Raw genomic sequence first — 22,847 nt, 5'->3', positions numbered from 1 at the left:
CCAAGCCAGGCATGGTGGTGCATGCCTGTAATCCCAGCGCTTGGGAGACTGAGGCAGGAAGATCACAAGTTTGAGGACAGGCTGGGCTACATAGTGAGTCCAAGTCCAGCCTGAATTACATATTTTTGTTTTAGTTTTGTTTTTTTTTTTTGGTACTGGGGATCGAACTCAGGTCCTTGTGCTTGCAAGGCAGGCGGCGGAACCACTGAGCTAAATCCCCAGCCCTGGACAATTTTTTTTTTTTTTTGGTACTGGGGATCGAACTTGGGACCTTGAGCTTTCGCAGCAGGCGCTGGAACCACTGAGCTAAATCCCTGACCCCTGAATTACGTATTGAGATTTTGTCTCAAAAGAAAAAAAAAAATCAAAGCTCATTTATTGAGCACTTACTATGTGCGAGGCATGCATTAAGTACATCACCATTTCATTTTATCCTCATTCATCCTACATGAATGTGACTGGTGATGTTTTTCAAAGAGAGCTACCATAGTTTGTCCATCCCACATCTTATATCGAGGTGCTGGCCCTCTACCCATAAGGTAATGAAATCCAGATCTCCCTCACTCCCTAGAGACTGGACAGATCTCTGACTGCCTCCACCACAGGGCACAGCAGAAGTGACGCTATGTAACATCCACATGCCATGTACTCCACCATAATCTCCCACTTGCTCGTTCTTGAAGAAGCTTTCATGTTGGAAGCCTAGCCACAAGCAGAGGCCACGTGTTGTGACAGCCCTGTGAGGTCCCAGCCACATGCCAGCATTAGGCACCAGAGTTTTGAGTGAGGATGCCTTCAAAGAGGTCCCAGCTGAGGCACCATCTGACAACAGGTACACGGAGAACCACCTAGCTGAGAACACAGGCTCAGTGAGGTTGCAGCCAGGGTCACATGGTCAGTAAGTGGCAGAGCTGGAATAGGAACCCAGGGTCTTTAATGTTCTGATGGAAGAAATGAAACAAGGGGATGATCTCTGATGGACTCGGACTTCCTCTATTGACCCCAAAGTGTCTTGCTGAGACACCAGCATGACCAGCATGGAAAGCCTTACCACCCCTTCCAACACTTTTTTTTTTCGGAACTGGGGATTGAGCTTGGGACCTTGAGCTTGTGAGGCAGGCGCCAGAACCACTGAGCTAAATCCCTGGCCCCTACCACGCCCTCCAGAAACCATCACTATGGACTGAAAGGAAGACTGGGTGGCAACTCTCACTCCCTGTGCTGGGGCTCAGGTCTGGGTTCTGGGAGCTGGACCTGGCTGGGCCACCTCTTAGCCCAGAAGAAACCCTAATGGCTGCACGTGGGAGCCCTGCTGGACCTCCAGGTATGAGGTACACTCCCCGTATCCTCAGGGGGGGACTTCCATCTATAGCTAGCTAATGCTTAGGGAGGTGCTTTCTAAATGCATTGTCTAAGTCCTCACACCAATCCTCTGGGTTATCACCATTTTACAGATAAGGAAACAAAGACTCCAAGAAGTGAAGGAGCTTAAACTGAGAGTTCACTGCAAGTAACTGGCACATCAGAGAGGTTGAGTGATGTCACCGGGGTCACAGAGCACTTAAGTGAGAAGACAAGCAAAGAACAGGACACCCTGAATTGGGGGGTAAATTCTCTTCCCTGGATAGCTGAGACACAGATGGAAACAGGAGAAAGGTCTCAATGCCTTCCCCACCCCAACTATAAGGTCTACAAAAGCAAAGACCAAGTCTCAACATATAGTAGGTGCATAATACATATCTATTGACTGTCTTGCTCTTTTAGCCAACTTTCTCCTTACTCTGGGGTTCAACTCCCCTTCTGTAAACAAAGGGGGAAGGAAAGATCAGGGAGACTCTAAATTCCCAACCAGGCTCCTTGAGGGGGTGGTGAAGTCCTACCTGGAGACCTGAAACGGACAGGCAGCTTGACCTTTCTCCCTTATTTCAGCACCAATCAAGCCTGGTTCAGGGAAGGAAGCTGGGACTCCAGACACCTGCAGGTGGCAGCAGAGGCCCTCGTGGAAGGGACTGTGCAGCATGTGGTTTGAATTTAACTCGTGTTTTTCATGTGGGATTTTTTTTCTCCTTTCTTTCTTCTCTGTCACCCCGCCCCTTTAATTTCAAGACTATACAGCTGGACCTTCTAGGCTGAGAAGGAAAATTTCTTAACATCACTGATGATAGCCGGAAACAGGAGGTGGGGGGTGGGGATTTAGTTAGGTCCCAACAGATGTGAAAAGCTGGTAAATTCTGCATTTAATCATCTTCTCAGCCCAAGACCCAAGGACTGGCACCCCCATTTTACAGGCAGAGAAACTGAAAGCCAGATCTTCTGAGATTCCTGTCTGAGTGCAGGGCGAGGCTGCCCCTCCCTTGACAGTGGGGCACAGGGGCAGGCACACCACTGGGGGCCCATGAAATCTTAGGGTGCAATCTACTAAATCTGGTAGCCCTACTTTATGAGCTCCCAGGAAATGCACCCCTACATACACACTTTTCCCCATATACTGGTGGTCCTGTGTCCTGGCCATGGCTCAGCACCTCTGGTTCAGATGACCTCCAGGTGCCCTCCCTTCCCACCCCTCCACATTACTTCATTCAAAATGTCGAAAGTACCTTGCTCAGCAGCAGAACACTGTGCAAGGAACCGAGCCTCATATGGTCTGGGCCAGCACCACCACCTCATGGCTGTGAACATCCTTCCCTCAGCCTCAGTTTCCTTACTGGGAAAGAGAGGGGCACCTACTGCTCAGGAGGTGCTCTGGAAGGAGGGCTCCTCTCTTCTCTCACCAGTTCTCTAGCATGCAGGGAGGCTGGGGTGAGGGGTCGTGGGAACGGAAGCTTCCAGGGTCTGTTTCCAGCCCCTCCTGCCCTCCCTGCCTGGGACCCAAGGTCGGGGCCTCCATTTGTGTGTGTTGTTGGGTGAGACGGGGTGTCCTGCCTCTGGGGCGGAAGATGACTCACTAGGCAGTGAGCCAGGCACCCTGGGAAAGGCCAGGCCAGCCTCAGGCCAGAGCCCCAGGGGAAGGGAGCTGCCTGGGTTGTGGGTAAGTCCTGGGGGCGCTCACAGTCCTGTAGTCACAGAGGCCATCTTCCCCCCTTACCATAGTGCCAGAATTGCTACTCTGGCCATCAAAGGCCCAGGGAGGCCTAAGGTGGAGGAAGCCCCCACCAGCCTGTAACCTTACCTCCCAGTCCTATAGGCAGCCAGGCTGGCCTCTTCACTGCCTTACACCAGGCTAACCCCACCTCTGTATCTTGGAGCCCTCCCCTGCCCTGCTGCGGGCTTCCTTCCTCTTGGTCCTATTCAAGTCCCATCTAACTTAATGCTCTGCCTCTTCCAGGAAGCCTCTTAAACCCTCTTCACTCCCTACCTCTTCTTCCTCAGGGACTGTCCCCACTACAGACCAGGGCAGATCTAACTATCCTGGGATAGCTCCCCCGGCAACATTCTTCTGGTCAACATGCTACGGACCTACACTGTGTCAGTCCTGCTCTCAGCAGGCTACCCAGGGCTCTAGAGACCTGCAGTATAACGAAGTCTGTGAGCTCTAGAAGGGAGGGTCTCCTCTTTTGTGTCCCTGGAGCCTGAGGGCCTACACCACAGCCTGGCCCCAGGAGGCACTCAGTGCCTAGTTGTGAATTAATGGATGAATGAAGGTAGGTATCAGTACAATGAATGTGTGCAGCACATTTATAAAGTCTTTGTTCAACTCTCTCTCAATGGAGGGAGGCAGAGAAGGGACCATTCCTTTCCATGGGACATACATTGAGACACTGAAGCCCAAAAAGGAAGGCAACTCAGGACTTCAGGGTGGCAGTAGTGAGCTGAGCCAGAACTAAGTCTCTGGGGCTGTTTCACCACAGCTTAACCAGAGGTGACCAGCCAGCTGGGCTGCCTATGGCCTCACTTTCTCAAGCCCCACCCTATTCTGGGACCCAGGGGATAATGGGGGCGGGGTATTAAGTTCATTCTATCAGCCAGTCACTCCATCCCTGGACCTGGTGACCTTGGCATAAACCAGAGCCCAAAGAAACCCCTTTTATGACAGCAGGTCATGATGCCCAGGGGCAGTTCGAGGCCCTGTTCCACAGATTGTCTACTCCAACCTCCAGGGGCTGTCTCTGGGCCTGGACCATGCTGGCAGAAGCAGTCTCTGTCCCAGTTGACCAGGGGCAGGCAGCTTGGACATCCAGGCCTTACTGTACTTTATCCACAACTGGTGACCAGCCCTAATGCCTGGACACACACCCATTAGTGAACCTGTGAGTGTGCGTGTGCACACATGCACAAAGTGGACAGCAAGATTCACAGCTGAAGGTCAGCCTGCTTTCTCTCTCCCAAGGCCCCAGGACTAAGACTACTACCTGCAGGAAGCTATCCTCACAGCTTAGACCTGCCCCTCCTCTGAGCTCTGGAGCTGCAGCTTTGAATATCAGGGTCTCTTTAGTCTTGCTGTCATATCTATGGGTAGTAAATGGCACTGCTGGTCATCTAATACCTTTGAGTTCATAAAACACTTGCAGGACCTAATCTCAGAGACCATCACAGCAACTCCACAGGGAAATAGCAGCTCAGTGATGAATCACAACTTGCTCAGGTTCACAGGAATAAGCAGCAGTGAGACCAGGGCTCAAGCCCTGCCTCTGGCACTGACCAGTTGGAGCTGTGGATAAATCAATTAACCTCACAGAGCCTGCAGACAGAAAGAGAGCAAAAACCTAAAAATAGTAACTTTATGTTGAGGGATTCCACTGTCTGCTTACTAATCGCTTCACAGGGGTTGATTTAACCTCAAAATATGGTCCTGGGTAGACCTTATTATTACTTGCTCTACAGAAGGAGGGCAAGGCAGCAGGGGAGTTAAGAACCCTGCTTAAGGGCTCTCAGCACACAGGATTCCTGCACCCAGGGGACCCCAGGAAGAAGAGGAGCTCCATCTTTCCACAGTGTCGGGAAAGGGGGCACCTTCCAGCCAGGAGCAACCCTGAGAGCACCCAGGCTTGGAACATCCAATCCAAGAGGGCCCAGTGAGTCAATGCACTTATGGAGATTTATTATTTTTGGTGGTGGTACTGAGATTTGAACCTGTAGTAGGCAAGTATTCTACCACTAAGCTATATCTGCAGCCCTTTTATATTTATTTATTTACTTTATGTATTTTGTGGGGGTGAAGATTGAACCTAGGGCCTTCACAATGAACTCCCTCCCCAGCCATATTTATTTATTTATTTAGAGACACTGAGTCACTAAGTTGCCCAGGCTGAGTTTAAACTTGAGATCCTCTTGCTCAGCCTCCTGAGTTGCTGGGATTACAGGCATGATCTAGATATGGGAATCTTTGAAATGATATGGAGAAGGGTTCAGATGTAATTAGTAAATGAAAGAAGCAAGAAGCATGTATAATCGCACTATATAAACATCATTTAAAGATAATACCAAAAAATGAGGCAGGGGGGCGGGGATTTAGCTCAGTGGTTCCGGTGCCTGCCTCACAAGTGCAAGGTCCTGAGTTCAATCCCCAGTACCAAAAAAAAAAATAAATAAATGAGGCAGAGGCAGAGACAGAGACAGAGACAGAGACAGAGACAGAGAGGCAGAGAGGCAGAGAGACAGAGGGTGGGGAGAGGCCACTGGAAATGGGAGGGTAAAGTCTGAGACCACTCTCCACTATGTCTGGCTGACTTCCAGGAAGCCCACATCTGTGCCTCAGTTTCCTCGTCTATAAAGTGGATAACACAAAGGACTTACTTAGCATAGTGCCTAGAACAAAGAGAGTGCTCAATAAATACTGGCTGCTATGAGTAGGACCATTTTTATTTTAGGAATAAATTTCTAAGAGAAACTTAGAAGGCAGGACATCTTAGAGGTTGACTGGACCAAACCTCTCCCAGGGCAGGCAGTCCTACCAAGCCTTGCTTGTAAACTCCCACAGTTGAGGAGTTCACCCCCACCAACGGTACCATAGGAACTCCTTCCACTATAGCCAGGTCTGCTTGGGAGGAAGTCAAGCTGGGCTGGACCCCTCTGGGTCCTTAGCAATTCTGGGTAGCCTTAGCATTGCACAGCTGTAACCTTGGAGAAATCTCCCTTAGCCTTCCATTCTAAAATGCTTTAGTCTCTGGACCTTCTATAGGGTGATTCTCTAGAAGAGAGATTAGGAGCTTTTTGGTTGGCTCTTTTGTCCCGAGCCCAGGTGATCACCTTTGTTCCTTGTGCTCTCTGTGATAACAGAGTAGCACTTGCTGACAGTACTTTGTGCCTTTTCCATTTTCTCCTTTGGAAAACAACTGAGAAACCAGCTGGATCTGACTGCCTCCCTAGCCTGCCACTTTCCAGTCCTCCAGGGGTAGAAGGCCCTCTTTGCCTCCTCCCTGGACAAGGGCCTGGTAGAAAGCCCTGGAGGAGGGGCCTTGTGAGCTGGCTGTTGTCATGGCAACAGCAGCCCTGGAATTTGACCACTGGGGCCCAGGGGTGGGGGTGGGGAGTTGGTACAGGCCGTGCTGGGGCAGGAGGAGGGTCCATAGGCCTAGGAAAGCCAAGAATTGCAAGGCAGGGAAAGGGGTCATAGCTCCTCCATGGCCTCAGTTTTCCTATCTGTAAAGGGGAAAAGGCATGGACCTCAAGATATCACTTTCTGGTTCTAATCAATGGTGGAGGCAGCCAGGGTAAGCAAGGCAAGCTCCTCCTTTAATGGTCAGAGACCCCAAGGACCAAGGACTCATCCAAAGTCTCAAAGCAAGTCCAGGGCACTGCCAAGCCTAGGTCCTAGGCGTGTGGTCTGTCCACTCTTGCATCCCTGTATCTCCAGAGGAAAGGAAAAGGGTGCTGCTCCTCATGGGGGAAGGGGACATCCCAAGAATGATTATGGCTGGTCTAGCCCACAGTAGTGAGACAGCAGATGACATGCCTGCCCCCCTTGCGCTTGCGCAGCAGGCAGCGAAACCACCGTGCTAAATCCCCGGCCCTCCCCCAGGAACTCTTGGCATGCTTGGATCCAGAAGGCTGACAGAGGACTTGCCCCACCCACCTGCTATGCCAAGCTACAGTGAGTATTTTTAAGTGGGTGCCCGCTCCTTTCCGCCTGTACCCTGCAGGAACACAGTAAATTCTGCTGCCAGCCCTCCATCTACTTCAGGCAACCCCAAGTGGGGGGTAGATCCACAGCCACCCTCCCAGCCCACCTCTGGGATACCTTCCTCCCCACAGGCAGCCCTGGGATCAGAGTGATGTCCAGGGCCCCTTCTAGCTATGATACTCAAGGCCCAGGGATGAGCCAGGGATTTAGCTCAGTGGTTTCACCACCTGCTGCGCAAGCGCAAGGACCCCAGTTCAATCCCCAGTACCAAAAAAAAAAAAAATTAAAACAAGGCCCAGGGAGAGGGTGGGACTTGTCCAAAGTCACACAGCAAGGATGAAGAACTTGGGAATGCTGTGGCCCCACCTCCAAATGCCCCCACAGGTGCCAATGCAGCTCATTCTCATCCCTCTGCCACTGACTCTCGGCAGCCACAGCCTCACTCCCTTCTGCTGACCTTCCCACCCATGCCAGAAAGATACTACAATTGTGACCAAGTCATTCCTCAGCTTAAACACCAGCCACCCAGGGAAAAAGAAAGCAGAGTTAGAGCCACAACTCAAACTACACAGCAGGACAAATTCCGAAGAGATCAAAGATTTAAATGTAAAACAAAACAAGAAAACATAAAATACCAGAGGAAAACATAGGAGAATTGCTTTACAGTCTTGGAGTGGGAAAGGCTTCCTAACTATGACTCCACATCTAGCAGCTATAAAATAACAGCTTGATAAATTACACCACATAAAAATAAAACCTCCTCCATAGCGAAACTACACTATAAACAAAGTCAGAAGTCAAGTTGACAAATCAGGAAAAGATACTTGCAATTCATAACCCAGACAATGAACTAATCTCCCTCAAAATATTTAAAGGGTTGCTAGAAATAGATAAAACCAAAAGCCAACAATCAACAGAAAAATGGACAAAAGAACTGAACCACTAGCAAAAGAAGGAACCTAGTGTTCTTTGGATGCAGGAGAAGATGCTCAACCTTGCTCAGTGTAAGTGCAAATTAAAATGCACCAAGATATCATTTTGCAAAGGTCTGAACTGGTGAGACTGTGGGGAACCACCTCTTCCATGCTGCTGGAGATTTACACACCCTTTGTCTCAATGATTCTACTCCTAAGAAGTGATGTCCACGAAAAATGATGTATATACGAAAAGCTTGAGATGGGTGTGCCTATAACCCCAGCACTCTGGGAGGCTAAGGCAGGAGGATCACAAGTTTGAGCCCAGCCTGGGAAACTCAGCAATTCCCTGAGAACCCATCTCAAAATTAAATGAATGGGGCTAGTGATTTAGCTCAGTGATTCTGCTGCCTGCCTCGAAAGTACAAGGTCCCAAGTTCGATTCCTGGTACAAAAAAACCCAACAACTAAATGAATGAATGGACTGGGGATATAGCTCAGTATGAAGGCCCTGGGTTTAACTGCCAATACCGAAAAAAGAAAAAAATTTGTTCACTGCAGCACTGTTTTTAACAGCAAAAGTCTGTGATAACCCAGATACCCTTTAACACATGATTCCGTACAGTCTGGTACTTACACGGTTGAAGAGCATTGTAGCACAGGAAAGAGACTGGTAGCCCTCAAAGTACTGAAAAGGTGAGGTCTGTGTGGATACTAATGTGTAAAGAGCAAGGGGCAGAGCAGTGTGTCACGTGCTGCCACCTGTGTGGAACCTGGGGGGCAGACAATGTACTGGCTGGTATTTCAGAGAGAAAGATCCACAGAAACCCAGCACCTAGCCATCCTGGGGTGGAGCAGGAGAGGGAACAAGCAGCTGGATGGGAGGGAGACATTTTATCCTTTTAATCTTAACCTCATGAATAGATTATCTATTCAAAATAGATTAAATTTTTTTTAAAAAATCCACTTCATGAACTGAGGCTATAGCTCAGTGGTAGAGAGCTTGCCTAGCATGCTAGAGGCCCTGGGTTCCATCCCTAGCACTGCCCCCCCCCCCCCATCATCTTATGATCTGAAACGCTGTAGGCTCCAACTCCTTGTGTCAGCTGTGAGCAGCCTCTGTGCCCTTCACTGTTTTTCCTCTCCTGGGTGAGGACTCCTGTGTTCCCTTCACCTCAGGGTATCACTGCCCCAGCCTGGTCATTCTCTGGTATCTTTGGTTGGCACCACCCTGCATTTCCAGCCTGCACACAGGACCAGGTCCCAAGGTGGCTCCCACCGAATGCAAATCGCAGGAAAGAACAGGGTGCTGCCCTGGGACCTGAGTGTGGATGAAGCCATTGTGTTTGCTGTCTGCCTTCGGTTTCCTCATTGGTCCCCTCTTGGACACTGCCAGTCTCATAGGGGATGTTTCTTCAGGAAGTCCTCCCTACTCCGAGGCGTGGAGAGAGGGGCCTGCGTTCCACCCCTTCTGCCCAGATCTGTTGGATTCCTTCTTCAAGCCCAACCGCACCCTGCAGGCTGAGCCCCTTCCTCTGAACAGATGCCTCTCTCAGGGAACTCAGCTCATATTCCCACCAGATGATTCTCTAGGCCTCTGTCGGAGACCCCCATCTGCTTCCTCCATCCCCATGGAACTTCCTCAGCTAGGAGAAACCACTATGTTCCCTCCCCTTTCAACACACTTTGGGGCTTCCCACTGATCCCCAACCCAGCCACCAGACATTATTACATTTCATCCACCTAACAACTCTATAATCAGTGCCATCATCATTCTCCCCATTTTATAAGTGCATACACTGAGCCACAGAGAGGGTAAGCACTCACTCATGGTCACACAGTAAAACCTGAACCTATTCCACCTGGCTCCAGTCTGTGCTAACATTACATCAAACCGGCTGGGTACAGGATCAAGTCCAAGCACTTAGGCTGAACCCTGTCATCCTCAGTGACCTGCTCCTTGCTGACCTACCAGAGTCAAATTTCCCTACCCATGTCACACTCTGGCAGCATCATGTCCTGGCCACAGTAATTTAGCCTATTGCATTCTTTCTTATGTTCTTAGGCTTCTGCATCCTATTTTTATGTTGAACAACTGCTACTCATCCTCTATTTTTTTAAAGAATGGGGCTGGTGACATATGGTTGGCTGGAAGACTGGTGCCTGAGGTGGGCAAGCTCCAGGCCCTGGCAGCCTCAGGGCTTAGGCCTCCTCCTGCACATGCTCATCCACATTCTTTTCACTCTCAACTCTGGGAAAGTCCTTCCTGATTCTAACTTAAATCACCCTACCCTAGAGAAGCCAGGGTGATTCCTGGGCCTCCGGAGAATGTACCACTGCTCAGTGTGACTAAGCCAGGCCAAGAAAGGGCATACTTCTGGGAGCACAGTTGGCTGCCAGCACCTACCTCCCTCAGAGGGCTTTATTTTTCTGGGTTGCAGTCATGGGCAGACAGGATCTCCCATTGCTCTGACAGGCTGTCCTCCTGATCAAGGGGCCCCAGCTCACCTCCCGAGATCCTGGATGGAGGCATCATCACCTGCTCACAGGAGCCCCAGGCGCAGGTGGAACTCCATCAGCCTGCTCCTCTTAAGTCCTGGCCCCAGAGTTATCCCTGCCCAGGGCACCAGGCTGGCTCCACTTCTGAGCCCGAGACACCAAAAGGGAGGCCATCCTTGTTTCTCTTCTTGGATGGGATCCCCTCTGCCCCCAACAGGCACTTTACTTTCTTTTCTATTAACCCCACACACTACTGGGGATTGAACCCAGGGACCACCCCCCCTTTTTTTTTAATTCTTAAATTTTGAGACAGGGTCTCACTAAATTTTTAAGTTGTGCAGGCTGGGCTTGAACTTGCAATCCTAACTCAGCCTCCCAGAATGCTGGGGTTACAGCATGATGTGCCACCATGTCCAGTTTCAGCAAGTAATTTCTGACTGAGTCCTGGGAGCTCCATGGAGGTACACGGGGAAGACCTTATCTAGGGGGTAGACACACGCCACCTTCACTTAAGTCAGTGAGGTTAGCCAGCTTACAGTTCAGTGTCAAGATGACACTAAAGAAAAAGTTTCATTATTTTTGAAAACTCAGATATTGCTACCCAGGGATTAAGTCCAGATATTCAGGCCTGGCCTTCGAGATTCCCCAGGGCCTCATGACTTTTCCTTGGCCTCCTATGACCTTGGTTCTCAGATAGGTTCCCTGGGGTGGGAACCCTTTGTTTCTTTGGGGTTTTTTTCTCAGTACCAGGGATCAAACTCAGTACCTTGCGATTGCCAGGCAGGCACAGCACCACTGAGCTACATTCTGGTCCCATGGGAATCCCTTCTTATTCATCCTATAGTCTGGTGCTAACCCTGTACCTACAGGCCCCAGTGGACCTCGGTGGAACTAAATTTTACAGGTTACCCTGGCTCCCAACCCACCACCTGAAGCTTATCCCAGAGTTAACCCAGAGCTAATGAGAAAAGTTAGGAGTGCTGTGCAGTCAGTGCCCAGTCAGTCCATCAACAACAATAAGCGCCCAGTCCTCAGATGGCTGGGTTTTCCCCAGGGGAATTAGGGCTTGCTGCCAGGCACAAAGTGGGCTGAGGCCCTCTCCTAGTTCTGGGATCCCCTGCCCAGCCCAGTCCCTTGTCAGGTCACATCTCCCAGATGGATGATGAATATTTACATTACTTGTCCAGCTGACATCTACCTACTCCAACTCTGTTGACCTCAAAGCTTGATCTAGGGAAGGTCTGAGGAGTTCCAGGCTAAGTTCTCACTTCTTATACTTGCACAGATGTTTTTCTGGGTATAGAAGTCTGCTGGGGATTGAGGAGTGTGAGCATATATGAGCATGAGTGTGTACTTGTGTGTGCCTGCATGTTGTGCACCCCCAGTTTTGCCCACAGCGGGATGGGTGGGGACTACTGTCAACTTACCGTACTGTGTGGTTTAAGTGTTGGTTCCGGTGTGTGTCCGCCCTCCAGCCCGTGGGCTAGGCTGGGCTCCTCTCTGCATCTACAGCTCTGAGCACACAGCCCAACACTATCCCTTCCCAAGACACAAACCCAGGCCTGACCACACAGAAGGTAGCCTGATGTCTGAGGGAGGGGGCCACAGTGCTGCCTGGGGACTCATGGGGCAAGGCTCAGGGTAAGGGGCCCAGAGGGAGACAGGGCAGGAGGCCAAGATGGGGGAGTTGGCCAGGGCTGGCTGTGGGTCTGGGCTTCTCTGGGCTCTTTGTCCAAATATGGAAGGTTTTTTTGTCTCCATTTGAGTCACACCGGCCATGGCCCAAGAGATCTGCTTTCCAGATACTGCAGGCAGGATTGCGCCAGCACTGCCGGCCTGACCCCCCCTTCTCCTGCCCTGGCCCATCTCAGCCCCTTCTCCACACTTGATCTTAGCCAAAAGGCCGAGAAGCGATTCTCAGCCCCTTCTCAACCTCCTGGGCCAGAGTTCTTCACACCAGTAGGGAGTCCAGTCCCGCCTCAGCCGCTCTCCAGCACCAAGAGAAGGGCCCCTGGAGCCATGAAGGCATGAAACACTCATTCCTTCTGCTGACCTATCACTTTTTCTCACTCCCCTAGGGTCACTCCTCCAATACAATGGAGTCACTCAACTCATATTTACCATGGAATAACTATGTGCTAGTTTCTGGGGCTAGGACCATGGACTGTGAATCCTGTGAGATCATTGTTTCCTTGTGTGCCCAACTTGGTGGTGCCCACCCCAGGCAGTCTTGAAAGCCAGGAATCTGAGTGACGGTCTTGGGTGATGGAGCCAGGTCATCTGGTTGACTTCCAGCACTGCCACTCACTGAGTTTTCCTAACCCATGCAAACTCCTTCGCAGTGCTGTGGCTCATAGCGGTGACAGAACCTCCTCACAGGGTTGTTGTGAGGATTGAGTGAGTTAATGTATGTGATGTGCTCAGACCTGACCCCAGCCCCAGGAAGACTATGAGCTTTGCAGACATCTCCTCTGAAGGTTCTCCTCCTGCTCCCTCCCTATCTCTCTGCAATAGGCAAAATTCACTCTGCCAGACTTAGAATGAGGCCAGTTTGGGTTCAAATACCACCTTTCTATTGCGCTCAGAGACCTGAGCTAGGCACCTCATCTCTCTGGGCCTCAGTGTCTAGTTCCTGCCCTGCCCGAAATTGGTACTAACTTGCTACTGGATCCTTTGCCCATGTGCCCAGGTCCACCTGCCTGGTCCCCAGGGCAGAGACAACAAAAGGGTAGTGTGGGTAATAGGGGGATCTCAGAGTAACCCCCAGGGCAGAATAGCCCCTGGGCAGGGTTCAATTCTCCTTTTCCTACCTCTTCCACACTATTTATTTAATAAATGTATATCAAAACTCCACTGAGTACCAGCAACAGGAGGATTTGGCATGGGTGGGGACACCTGTCCAGAACTAAGCACTGAGACCCAGAGAGACCTGGGGACTTCCACTACAATCTCCACACCCAGAGACTTTGATGTGGGTTACCACTAACCAGAGTGGAGATGCACTAGCTGTGTGTCCTGGGGCAGGGAGAGTTCCTGACACTGGGCTGGGAAGCCAGGAAACATCGTACACAGACCTCTTCAAGAGGCCTGTAACTGGCCACGAGCTCTATGGAGGGAGGTGGGGAGAAAGAGGGTCAGAAGAGACACAGGGCACATGACCCAGGAACTAGAGCAGGGCCAAGGACAGAGGAGAAAAAGAAGAAAGCAAGGAGCCCCCAGAGAAGAAGCCCTGGTGTGAATGAAGAAGTAGGTGCTTGGAGGACAGAGACCTGGGCCCAGGTGATGAGGCTGGGCAGGCAGGGATTAGTGCCACCCTACCACTTTCTCTTCCTCTTCCTCTTCTTCCTCCTCCTCCTTCTCCCCCTCCTCCCTCTCCAGCCTTGGGGCCAGGCCCTGACTATTTTTAGCTGGGGCTGAATTTAGCCATTCCCTCGGAAATTCCTCACCCGCCCCAGGCAACACCCTGCTGGCCTTCTGGAGAAGTTTGGAAGTGACTGGTCCAGTAAAAGGGGAGAGGAGGGGTCCTGACACAGCAAGAAGCCTGCAGGGTTCTTAGGCACCTAATGGGGAAATTGATCAGGCTGCCCAATCTAAGTTGCTCCTCTCTCTACAGCCCCTCCCTTGCTCCTCTTCCAGGGCCCCAGAGCCACAGCACAGACCTGGTCCCAAGCATCCAGGAAACAACTATCAAAAGGGTTCTTTGCCTCTCGCCTCAGGACCCACCATGCACATGGTGAGCAAGGCTGCCTGAAGTTTGCCTACCAATCACTCCCCAGCTCCGGAGCACCCGTGAATCCCCGAGCCACATCTGGGACTCCACTTCACAGATGGGGAAAGCGAGGCAGAGTAACTTGTCTTAAATCAGTGGCAGGAAGGCAGCACAGCCTGTCCTTCCCTTCCTCCAATGCTCGCTATATCAGGCCTCCCACAGAAAGTCCACTGGGGATGGCATGTGGAGCTTGGATGTTCCCTGGGGACCCCTTGTGAGGCAAGGTCCACACGGCATCTGCTTCCTGGAGCTCAGGCTTTCACCTCCTTGTTCCCACAGTCTGACCATCCATCACTGCACAGAAGATGCCTTCTAGTGGGTGAATGAGCTCGTCATCCTCCATGGCTCCCACTGCCAACGCCATTCATCTCAACACTGAGGTGTTCAGCCTGGCTCCTGTACACACAGCCTCTGTCCATGTGCTCGTGCCAAACCGAGACCTCCCTGTCCTCCTGGCCTTTGACACATACAGCAGCTTTCCTTTGCTGTCCTGGCTCAGAATTATTTCCTCAGATGCCTAGTGAACCATGCATGTTACCTACTCTGAAGAACTCTCAGTGGCTGCCTCTATCCAGCAGTCCAAGTGTGGGGCTGGAGCAACAGTGAGGAGCACAGCAGAGATTTCTGGGTCTGGTCCACTGCTGTGGGGTCTTCGTAGACCTTTTCCCTGGCTGGGCCTCAGCTCCCCCATCCTCATAATGCAGGGGTGAGAGGTGGTTAGAGTACATAGCTGGTATTTAAGGGTCTGTCTAGGTGGACTGGCATTCAAGGCCCTGGTCTGCCTCTTCTTCCTCCTGCCCTCCTGGCCTGCCAAGAAGTTTGACATCTCATCACCAGGCCAACCTAGGAGAGACTAAGGGGGCTGGAGAGAAACAAGGAGCAAAACCTCATTGATAGAAGCAGCCAGGAAAGATGGAGTCGGCAAGGCTTTTAAGGGGGGAGGGGTCCCTTTCCATTCTCCCACCCCTTCCCTTCCACATCTGCTCCTTAACCTCCAGTACTCTGTCCTGGGAAAGCACTGAATGTTTGTCCAGGGGGTGAGGAGTGGGGTCTCAGCAGTCCCAGGAGGACGGCTGTGGGGCTGGCTGGCGGCCAGGAGTGCAGCCTCCTTCCCTCCTACTCCACAGTGCTTTGAGAAGCAGGGCCTGCTCACCCTCTGGGAACCAGTAAACAGGAAACAGACACCAACCTCGCACTTGCTCCGTCAGCCAGCCCCACCACCACAGCCCCCATTGCTCTACCACTGGCCCAGGACCTGCCCCCCAGCCCCAGGACAAAGGGCAACAGAACTGAGACAGTAACGATCTCAAAATCACAAGCAGAATCAAGCTAAGGGGCTCGGACTCTTAGAAAAAAATTCAGAATCTTGTCTTGAAACCATAGAATGCTAGAGTTAAGAGTGACAGTCTCAAAAACAAACACTAAGTGGCCACATATCTGGGTGCTGACTACACCCAGAGTCTTGCGCTGAAGGTACCAGAAGAACGACCTCTTTGCTCTCGTAATAACTCATCCATTTTACAGAGCAGGAAACTGAGGCTCAGAGCTGAGGCCCAATAACATGTTATTTATCACCCAGCAAGGGAGTTAGATTTTGACCTGCCAGGCACACAGATTCTCCAACTCTCTGCTGCAGAAGGGGCTCTAAGCCCAGAATGGGAAGCAGTGTCTGAGCCCCATCTCCCAGCGTCTGGGGCTTTCCCTCAGCCCTGTTCTCCCTCCCAACCTCGGCTGAGACATACCACACGAGTCCTAGTCCCATTTCCCTCTGGAAGCTAGCCTATCCCCAACAGACCCACTGGCCCTCCTGTCCTTGCTCTACCAGCCTCCCTCTGGGCCTCACCCACCTCAGGACCTTCGCTGAAAGCTCCTGGCAAGTAAGGATGGTGTTCAAGTTTTCCCTGCGTGTCCCTCCTGGTCATAAAGTAACTCAATGGTTGGCTGCTAAATGAATGAATGGCAAAGGACCATGGAAAGAAAGAAAGGCAAGGTAAGTACAGCAGGCCCAGGACCAGCACGTACTGGAGACTCTGGATCTCAGAAGGTAAGAGTTGGTCCCAGGTGGACAGAATAATAGTGCCCCAAAATGTCTGTGCCCCAATCCTTACAACTTTTGAATATGTTATGCAAAAAAAAAATTTGCAGTGTCATTAAGGATCCCCAATTATCCAGGTGGGCCCAGTGTGATCACAAGGATACTACAGGAGGAGACAGGGGGGTCAGAGCAAGAGAGATCTGAAGACACTATCCAAAGGTGGTGAACCTATGGCACGTGTGCCACAGCAGGCTGTATCTTTGAAAGCTCTAAAAGGTTCACCATTACTGGTATCCATCTGGCTTTGACAACGGGAGAAGAAGCCACAAACCCCGGAGTGCCCCCAACTACCAGGAGCTGGAAAAGGCAAAGGGGCTGACATTCTCCTCTAGAAAGGGACCTTGCTTTTAGCCCAGTGAAATCCATTTCAGACTTCTGACCTCAGGAACCATAAACAAGCAATTTGGGTTGTTTTAAGCCACTAAAGTACAGCAATTTGCTATGGCAGCAACAGGAAGCTAATATACTATCCATCAGCAGCCCTAGCCTCTGAAGTCAGCCCACATCTTTCCCTCCTCAGGTGCCCTCTACACCCCTCCCCACCCTCTCCCTGCCCAGGGAGGGTTTTAGAGCCTGATGATGTCCCTGGAAATAAACCAGGGGAAGTTTGAATGTCCCACGCGCAGCAACATCACCACTTCTGCCGACAGGATCTCAGAGTGAGCACCATAGCCCGTCACGAGTGTAATCAAAGACTCTGTGTGTGGGAGTAGAAGGGAAGAGGCCTGGAGCAGCGCCGCTCTGAGCGGGTGTCAGTACCCTAAGGCCCAGCCTGCCGACACATTGGTCTGTAAGTGGAGATCCTGCTCAGGACAGCTGCTGCCCTCCCAGCGGCTCTGGGAGGAGGTTTGATTCTGGGGCCGGAGAGTCTGGAGGGATCTGTGGCTCTGAGAAGAGAAAGGAGTCACTCATGGCCTCACAGCAGGGAACTGTTGAGGCTAGCCTGGATCCCAGGACTGACTCCTGGTTCCCTAGTATGGCTCTCCATGTGCTCTACCAGGCTACCCCTAGTGAACCCCATAGCTCTTGGAAGGGGGTCCTGGAAGCCCCTCTGAGGGCTCAGATAGTCTGGTTGTGACCTCAGGTCCCTGCGTATTATGGGTTTGGGGTAACTCATTGCTCATAGCCCAGCACCTGGTACTTACTGTCTCCTCTATACCTGGAATGCCCCAGAGGCCCTGAGGGCTGACAAGTACAGGGGTGTGTGTGGGAGGGTGGACTCCCACCCAGAACCTCAGTTCCAATAGGTTCCTGCATCCCAGGGGACCTGGGGCCCCCATTTCAGAGTCTGCCAACAAGGCGCCAGGCTGCCTGGGCACATTTCCCAATAAGTGCGCCAGGGCTGTGAGTCTTTCTGGGAAACGTGGGCTCCCCTATCCCCCGCCCTGCTACCACCATCTCTGCCAACTTTGCTCAGGGGGAACTCTGTGGGGCCATGGCCTGGGAATGAGGACACCTCAGGCCAGAGCTCATACGTGAGCCCAGTTCAATGGACAAACCTCTGCCGGGGGTGGCCAGTGCAGCCCACTGCCCCAGTCAACTTGAGGAGCTTTGTCATTCTCCCTTCCTCTCCTAAGTGACTCCTCACACACTACCTAGCCATGGGAGTGCCAGTAGCTCTGTGTTTACCTGGAGTATTAAGAGTCTGGGCCCTTCACAGCACTCTGGGCTATAGTAGAAACCCATTACCCTTGGCCAAGAATGGTGCTGCATACCTGTAATCCCAGCACTCTGCAAGGCTGAGGCAGGAGGATTGCAAGTTTGACCTCAGCCTGGACAACTTAGTGACTTAGCAAGATCTTGTCTCAAAATAAAAATAATAAAAAGGGCTGGGTATAGCTCAGTGCAAAGGCTCTAGGTTCAATCCCTAGTACAGCAAACAAAAACAAAAACAAGTAAAACAAACAAACAAACAAAAAACAAAAACAAGTAACCCAGCATCCCACCACCTGTGCCCTGGCCCATGCCACCATCATCTCCTGGCCAGATTACTTCAGTGACCTCCTGACTGGCCTTGAGGATTCCACTCTAAGCCTTACAGTCCACCCTCACACAGCAGCCCAGCTCAGATCACTGTTCGACTCAGAACTCTCCAAAAGTGCCTGCTTCTCTCCCTTTGAGTAGATGCAAAGTCCTCCACTGGCCCTGGAGCTCCCTCCACCCTCTGGTCCACCTCTACCCTCCCTTATCTTTCTGACCTCTGATCGCCCACTGCTCAGCTCCTTGCACTACCCTTAAGTTTGTTCCCCAAACAGCTCAGGCAGGGCCTTTGCACTCGCTGTCCTCTCTGTTCACAATGCTTCTCTCCCAGTTACCTGACTTGCTTCCTCACTTCTCTAGGCCTCTGCTTAGGTAGATACCTCCTCAGACAGGCCTTTCCAGATTCCTTGATCCAAATTCCAGTACCCTATTCTGTCACTCTCAGCTCTTTTATCCTTTATTTTTCTCCCCATCCTTTTCTAGCTCCCTGACACATAGCCTCTCAATTTCCAAGCAGATGACCTCACTAGTTTGGAAGCTCCATGAGAGCCACCTCTATTTTGTAAGTTGCTGCATTCCCAGGCATAGAAGAATATCTGACCTATACAGGTGCTAAGTATTTGTTCAATAGATGAATGCATTTCACATTTCCCTATCTAAGGCCACCCAAGTCTCTGAAACAAACATACCACACACAACCTGCCCTGTTCTTTCCCACTCCTAGACTATGCCTCCCTCCTAGAACCCCTCTTGTAGATTTCAAAGCCAAGCTCAGGAAGAGCCTGGTCCAGGGAGCCTCCTCTGCCAGCCCCTAGGCTACCATCCTAAGCCCCACCAGACTGCTTCTAGATTCTTAAACTCTCTGAGCTCAGGTCCCAGGTGGCCTGGGGGTGTCTCCAGCCCAATGCTGTGCAGCCAGAGAGATCACAGATGGGAGGGAGGAAAGCAGGAGGGATAAGTCCCTACATTGAGGAGCAGGGGACTAGGGATGGGATTAGCAACAGCCTCCCGAACCCAGCTGGTCCCGGAAACGTGGGGCTGGAAAATATCACACTCAACTCTGGTCCATCCCCCAACCTTTTGCTGCTAGATGGACTCATTCCTGGATAGCACTCCTCCCAACATCCCAGGGGCCTTGGGAAGGAGGGAGGCAGGGAATAAATAAAGGAAAGGAACAGCCTTGCTGCCTACCTCCCCCATTTCATCCTCCTGCTGGGTGACAAGATACTTAATTATAGATATTTGGTACTGCTCAGGATTCTAATTGTCCTATTTGCCTCAGCGCCCCCGCCCCCCCAACCAGTTTCCATGGAAAAATCACAGCCAAGAGCCAAGGAAGGGAAGGAGAGACACCTCCTCCCTCAAAGGTCCCTGCCAAAGGAGTAAAAAGAAACAAAGGTGATAGGAAGAGCTACACCTGGGGAGATCCTTGGAAGGCAGGGAGTTGGCTGGGCAAGCCAGGCATGGCGTGGGTGGCATGTCTGCTGGCGGGGGAGAGGAAGGAATAAAGCCATGGTTTTGGTGCTCAGGCTTGGCTCTGCCAAGCTGTGCTGTGTGACCTTAGGCCCAGCCTTCTCCCTTTCTGGGTCTCAAAGTTCTTCCTACGTCAACCCCAGGCCCTGGTGAATTAAATAACCATAATGATAATGTTGAGGACGTTGGGGATGTGTAGGGATGCCCCCAAATTCCCCTGACTCATGCCTCTTCTCAGATGGCAGACTGATTCCACTGAGGAATAGGGACCTCTTGGATCCCTTCCCTATAAGACAATGATATGCTAGAATTCACAGTGACTCCAATAGTCTGCAAGCCTAATTCCACATCATAAGGTACCCAAGCTTTCACATTCGAAGATAAAACCATGTCTGGCATATAGTAGGCACTAAATAAATGTCAGCCATGGTTACCACTATTCCAGTATGCTGAAGTTCCATGAGTTCATCCATCTACGACTCTGAGTGACAAGTCACTTGCTGTTTCTGAGCCACACATGTTATGTGTCAACTGGGTATTAAGTACCTGAGGGCAAAAGTGGACTACAGAACTCTGCTCTAAGGCCAGGGTGGTGGAAGTCTGCCATGAAGAGTTACAGCCAGGCGTCTCAGGACCTAAGTAGAGGAAACCAGGAGGGTGAGAAGGGCAGGCAGGGAGGGCAAGACTGAAAATCTGCAGTTAGTTCATAGACTAGGTGCCCCAAAAGCTGCTCTCATTCACTGCAGTCCTCAGTCTTTACAGCCACTGCAGAGCTGTGTTTCTCTTCCCTCCAGTCACATCTCTGACTTCTCCCCTTTCCCTAGACCATCCTGCAGGCTGAGCCCTTCCTCCAGAGCCTGAGAGACTAAGTAGTCTATCTTCCCACTGTACAGATAGGAAAGCTGAGGCCCAAAGATGACTCTGCCAGGTCTCGAGTGAGTCAAAGGCTGAGTCAAGGCTGGTATTCATGTCTCCAGAAATAGGACCACACTGCACAGAGGCTCCGGGCTGGGAGAGATTCCCCACAGCCTGAGTGGGAGTCTAGGGTTTCCTCTGCCCTCAGGTTCTCCTGTAGCCCCTGACTGGGTTACACTGGTTTCTGCCCCATAAGCAAAGTGTGGCAGCTCTTCTTGTTTCTTCTCATTCTGGAGCCCACACTACACCATCTCCACCCACAGCACAAGGAGCGTGACTGGAGCCCCAGGCCCCAGACAAGGGAACATTGTCTCCTCAAGGGAGGCCAGCAGGAGGGGGTGGACAGCTACTCCCCATCTTCTGGAGCCAGAAGGAAGAGGACAGCAGGAGGGAGTCAGGCTAGCAGATGGGAGAACTTTCAGACTTTACGAGGGGTTGGGGAACCAGGGGATGGTGAATGTCTTCTGAGATTCAGCCTAGGTCAGTCCACCCGGTTACACAGAGGTCTGTGCCAATGGAAGGGCCAAGTGTGGTCACTGAGAAGCAGCTAGGGCAGTGGCACCTGGTTTTAACTCTCTCCTGCCCCCAGGGACAGAATGATCATACCTCCCACTCACCTACAAGAGCCTGCCAGGCAAGAACATTGCCCCCATTTTACAGAAGGGGAAATGAAGCAAAGAGGGGGGATATGACAGATCCTAGGCCTTACAGGGATCTGCAGCTGAGCTCCAACCCTGGTCTTCTAATTATAGACTCACTAGTTCTCTCCCCTAAGAGGTAAGAGGGGACCTCAAACCAGGACTGGAAAAGTGGGAGGATTGGAGCAGGCAAAGGCTTAGAGGCCAGGGAAAGCCTCTATCCACGGCAGGGAAAAGACTGTATTATGGCAGGTCTGTCCCAACTCAGCCCCCAAGGTGGGGGAGAGCAGAGGGAGAAATGTGATGGAAAGTAGGGCAGGAGCCAGTTCCACAAAAACCCTCACCTCCTCTGTGGGCTCAATCCCTCCTCCTAGGGGTACTCCCATACACCCAAGCTCCCTAAGTCTCCTGGTTCACCCCTGCCCTCTCCTTCAGCTGAGCTCAGGGGTCCCAGAGGAGATCAAACATGGGGCAGGAAGCTGGGGAGGGAACTCTTGGCAGGAGCTGCCCATGCTCCCCTGCCATCTTCCAAAGACAGACTGGCACTAGTATATGACCACATAAGCTTCTCTAACAGGATCTCAGAAGGATGAACATGCCCTAAATTCCCTTACGCCCCACTCCCAGTCTGCTGACTCTGGCTTCAGACTCCATGAAGAGCAGCAGAGGCAGGACCAGGGCAAGATAGAGCTGAAGACAGTGAAACAAAGGGAAAGGGAGTTCAGAGGGACCGTGAGAGGAGTGCTGGGAATGGGAGTGACCAAATCAGTCCAGGGTTTAGGGTTTCCAACCTTCTCACAGTCAGGGACACAGTGGGAGGAGAGCTGCAGTTAGAATAACCCCAGCTAATCTCTGAACTCAGCCCAGAATGCAAGAGCCTTAAATCTGGTTTCCAACCCAGATGCCAGGGCACAGGCCATCTAGAATCAGTCTGAACCCACCATCCAAAACCCAAGCACAAGTAAAGCCAGAAGACAAAAGTGAGGGCTTCAGGGAAAGTGAGAACCCAGAGCTAGGGGTCTGGTGTATATGGGGACATCTCTGAGTCACCTGGAAAGGGGTATGGTGGGGAGAAGATGGAAGCAGGCAGGATGGGGGACCAGCCCCCCCCCCAACACCCCCCCCCCCCCGTCCTGAACCACTGAAGCCAGAAGACTCCTGACTGCGGTGGCTGGAACCTCTCCCAACCTCTCAGAAGGGCCCTTGCTGCTCTGCCTCAGCAGAAGCCCTCCTGCCTCCCCACTTCCCTAGCAGTCCCCCTCTAGAAGCTCCTCTAATTGAAGCAGCAGGCTGTCAGAACTCAGACTCCCAGAGTGCCCCAACTGAAATGAACAGACTTGCCCCACATCTGCGCAGGAGCAGCTGGATGAAAACATAGGCACCATCTTGTCCACATCCCTCCCAACCCAATCTTACAAAGGCGGGTGCAGTGGGGTCTAAATCACAAGAAAAGCCAATGTCACAACCTGGATGGGGCTGGGGTTAGAACTCTGCCCCCCACCCC

The 22,847-nt window shown here is 51.7% G+C and overlaps 1 protein-coding gene and 1 long non-coding RNA gene across 2 annotated transcripts in view; one reads left to right on the top strand and one right to left on the bottom strand.

Moving 5' to 3' along the window:
* The window catches only part of Arhgef17 (Rho guanine nucleotide exchange factor 17), a 58,236-nt gene that overhangs the window by 31,303 nt on the left and 4,086 nt on the right, over positions 1 to 22,847 (bottom strand). The gene's annotated exons all lie outside the window — the stretch shown is intronic.
* On the top strand, positions 6,457 to 14,722 carry LOC147828039 (uncharacterized). Its single transcript, XR_015451479.1, has 4 exons — positions 6,457 to 6,650; positions 6,959 to 7,030; positions 14,087 to 14,206; positions 14,522 to 14,722. It is a non-coding gene; the product is annotated as an uncharacterized LOC147828039 (long non-coding RNA).

The sequence above is a fragment of the Heterocephalus glaber genome, unplaced genomic scaffold (genome assembly GCF_053883595.1).
Source record: "Heterocephalus glaber isolate CG9 unplaced genomic scaffold, H.glaber_assembly_v1.0 deba00001428, whole genome shotgun sequence".
Lineage (NCBI taxonomy): Eukaryota > Metazoa > Chordata > Mammalia > Rodentia > Bathyergidae > Heterocephalus > Heterocephalus glaber.
Note: the sequence above shows the minus strand (reverse complement) of the source record. Positions and strands in the feature narration are given on the sequence as shown.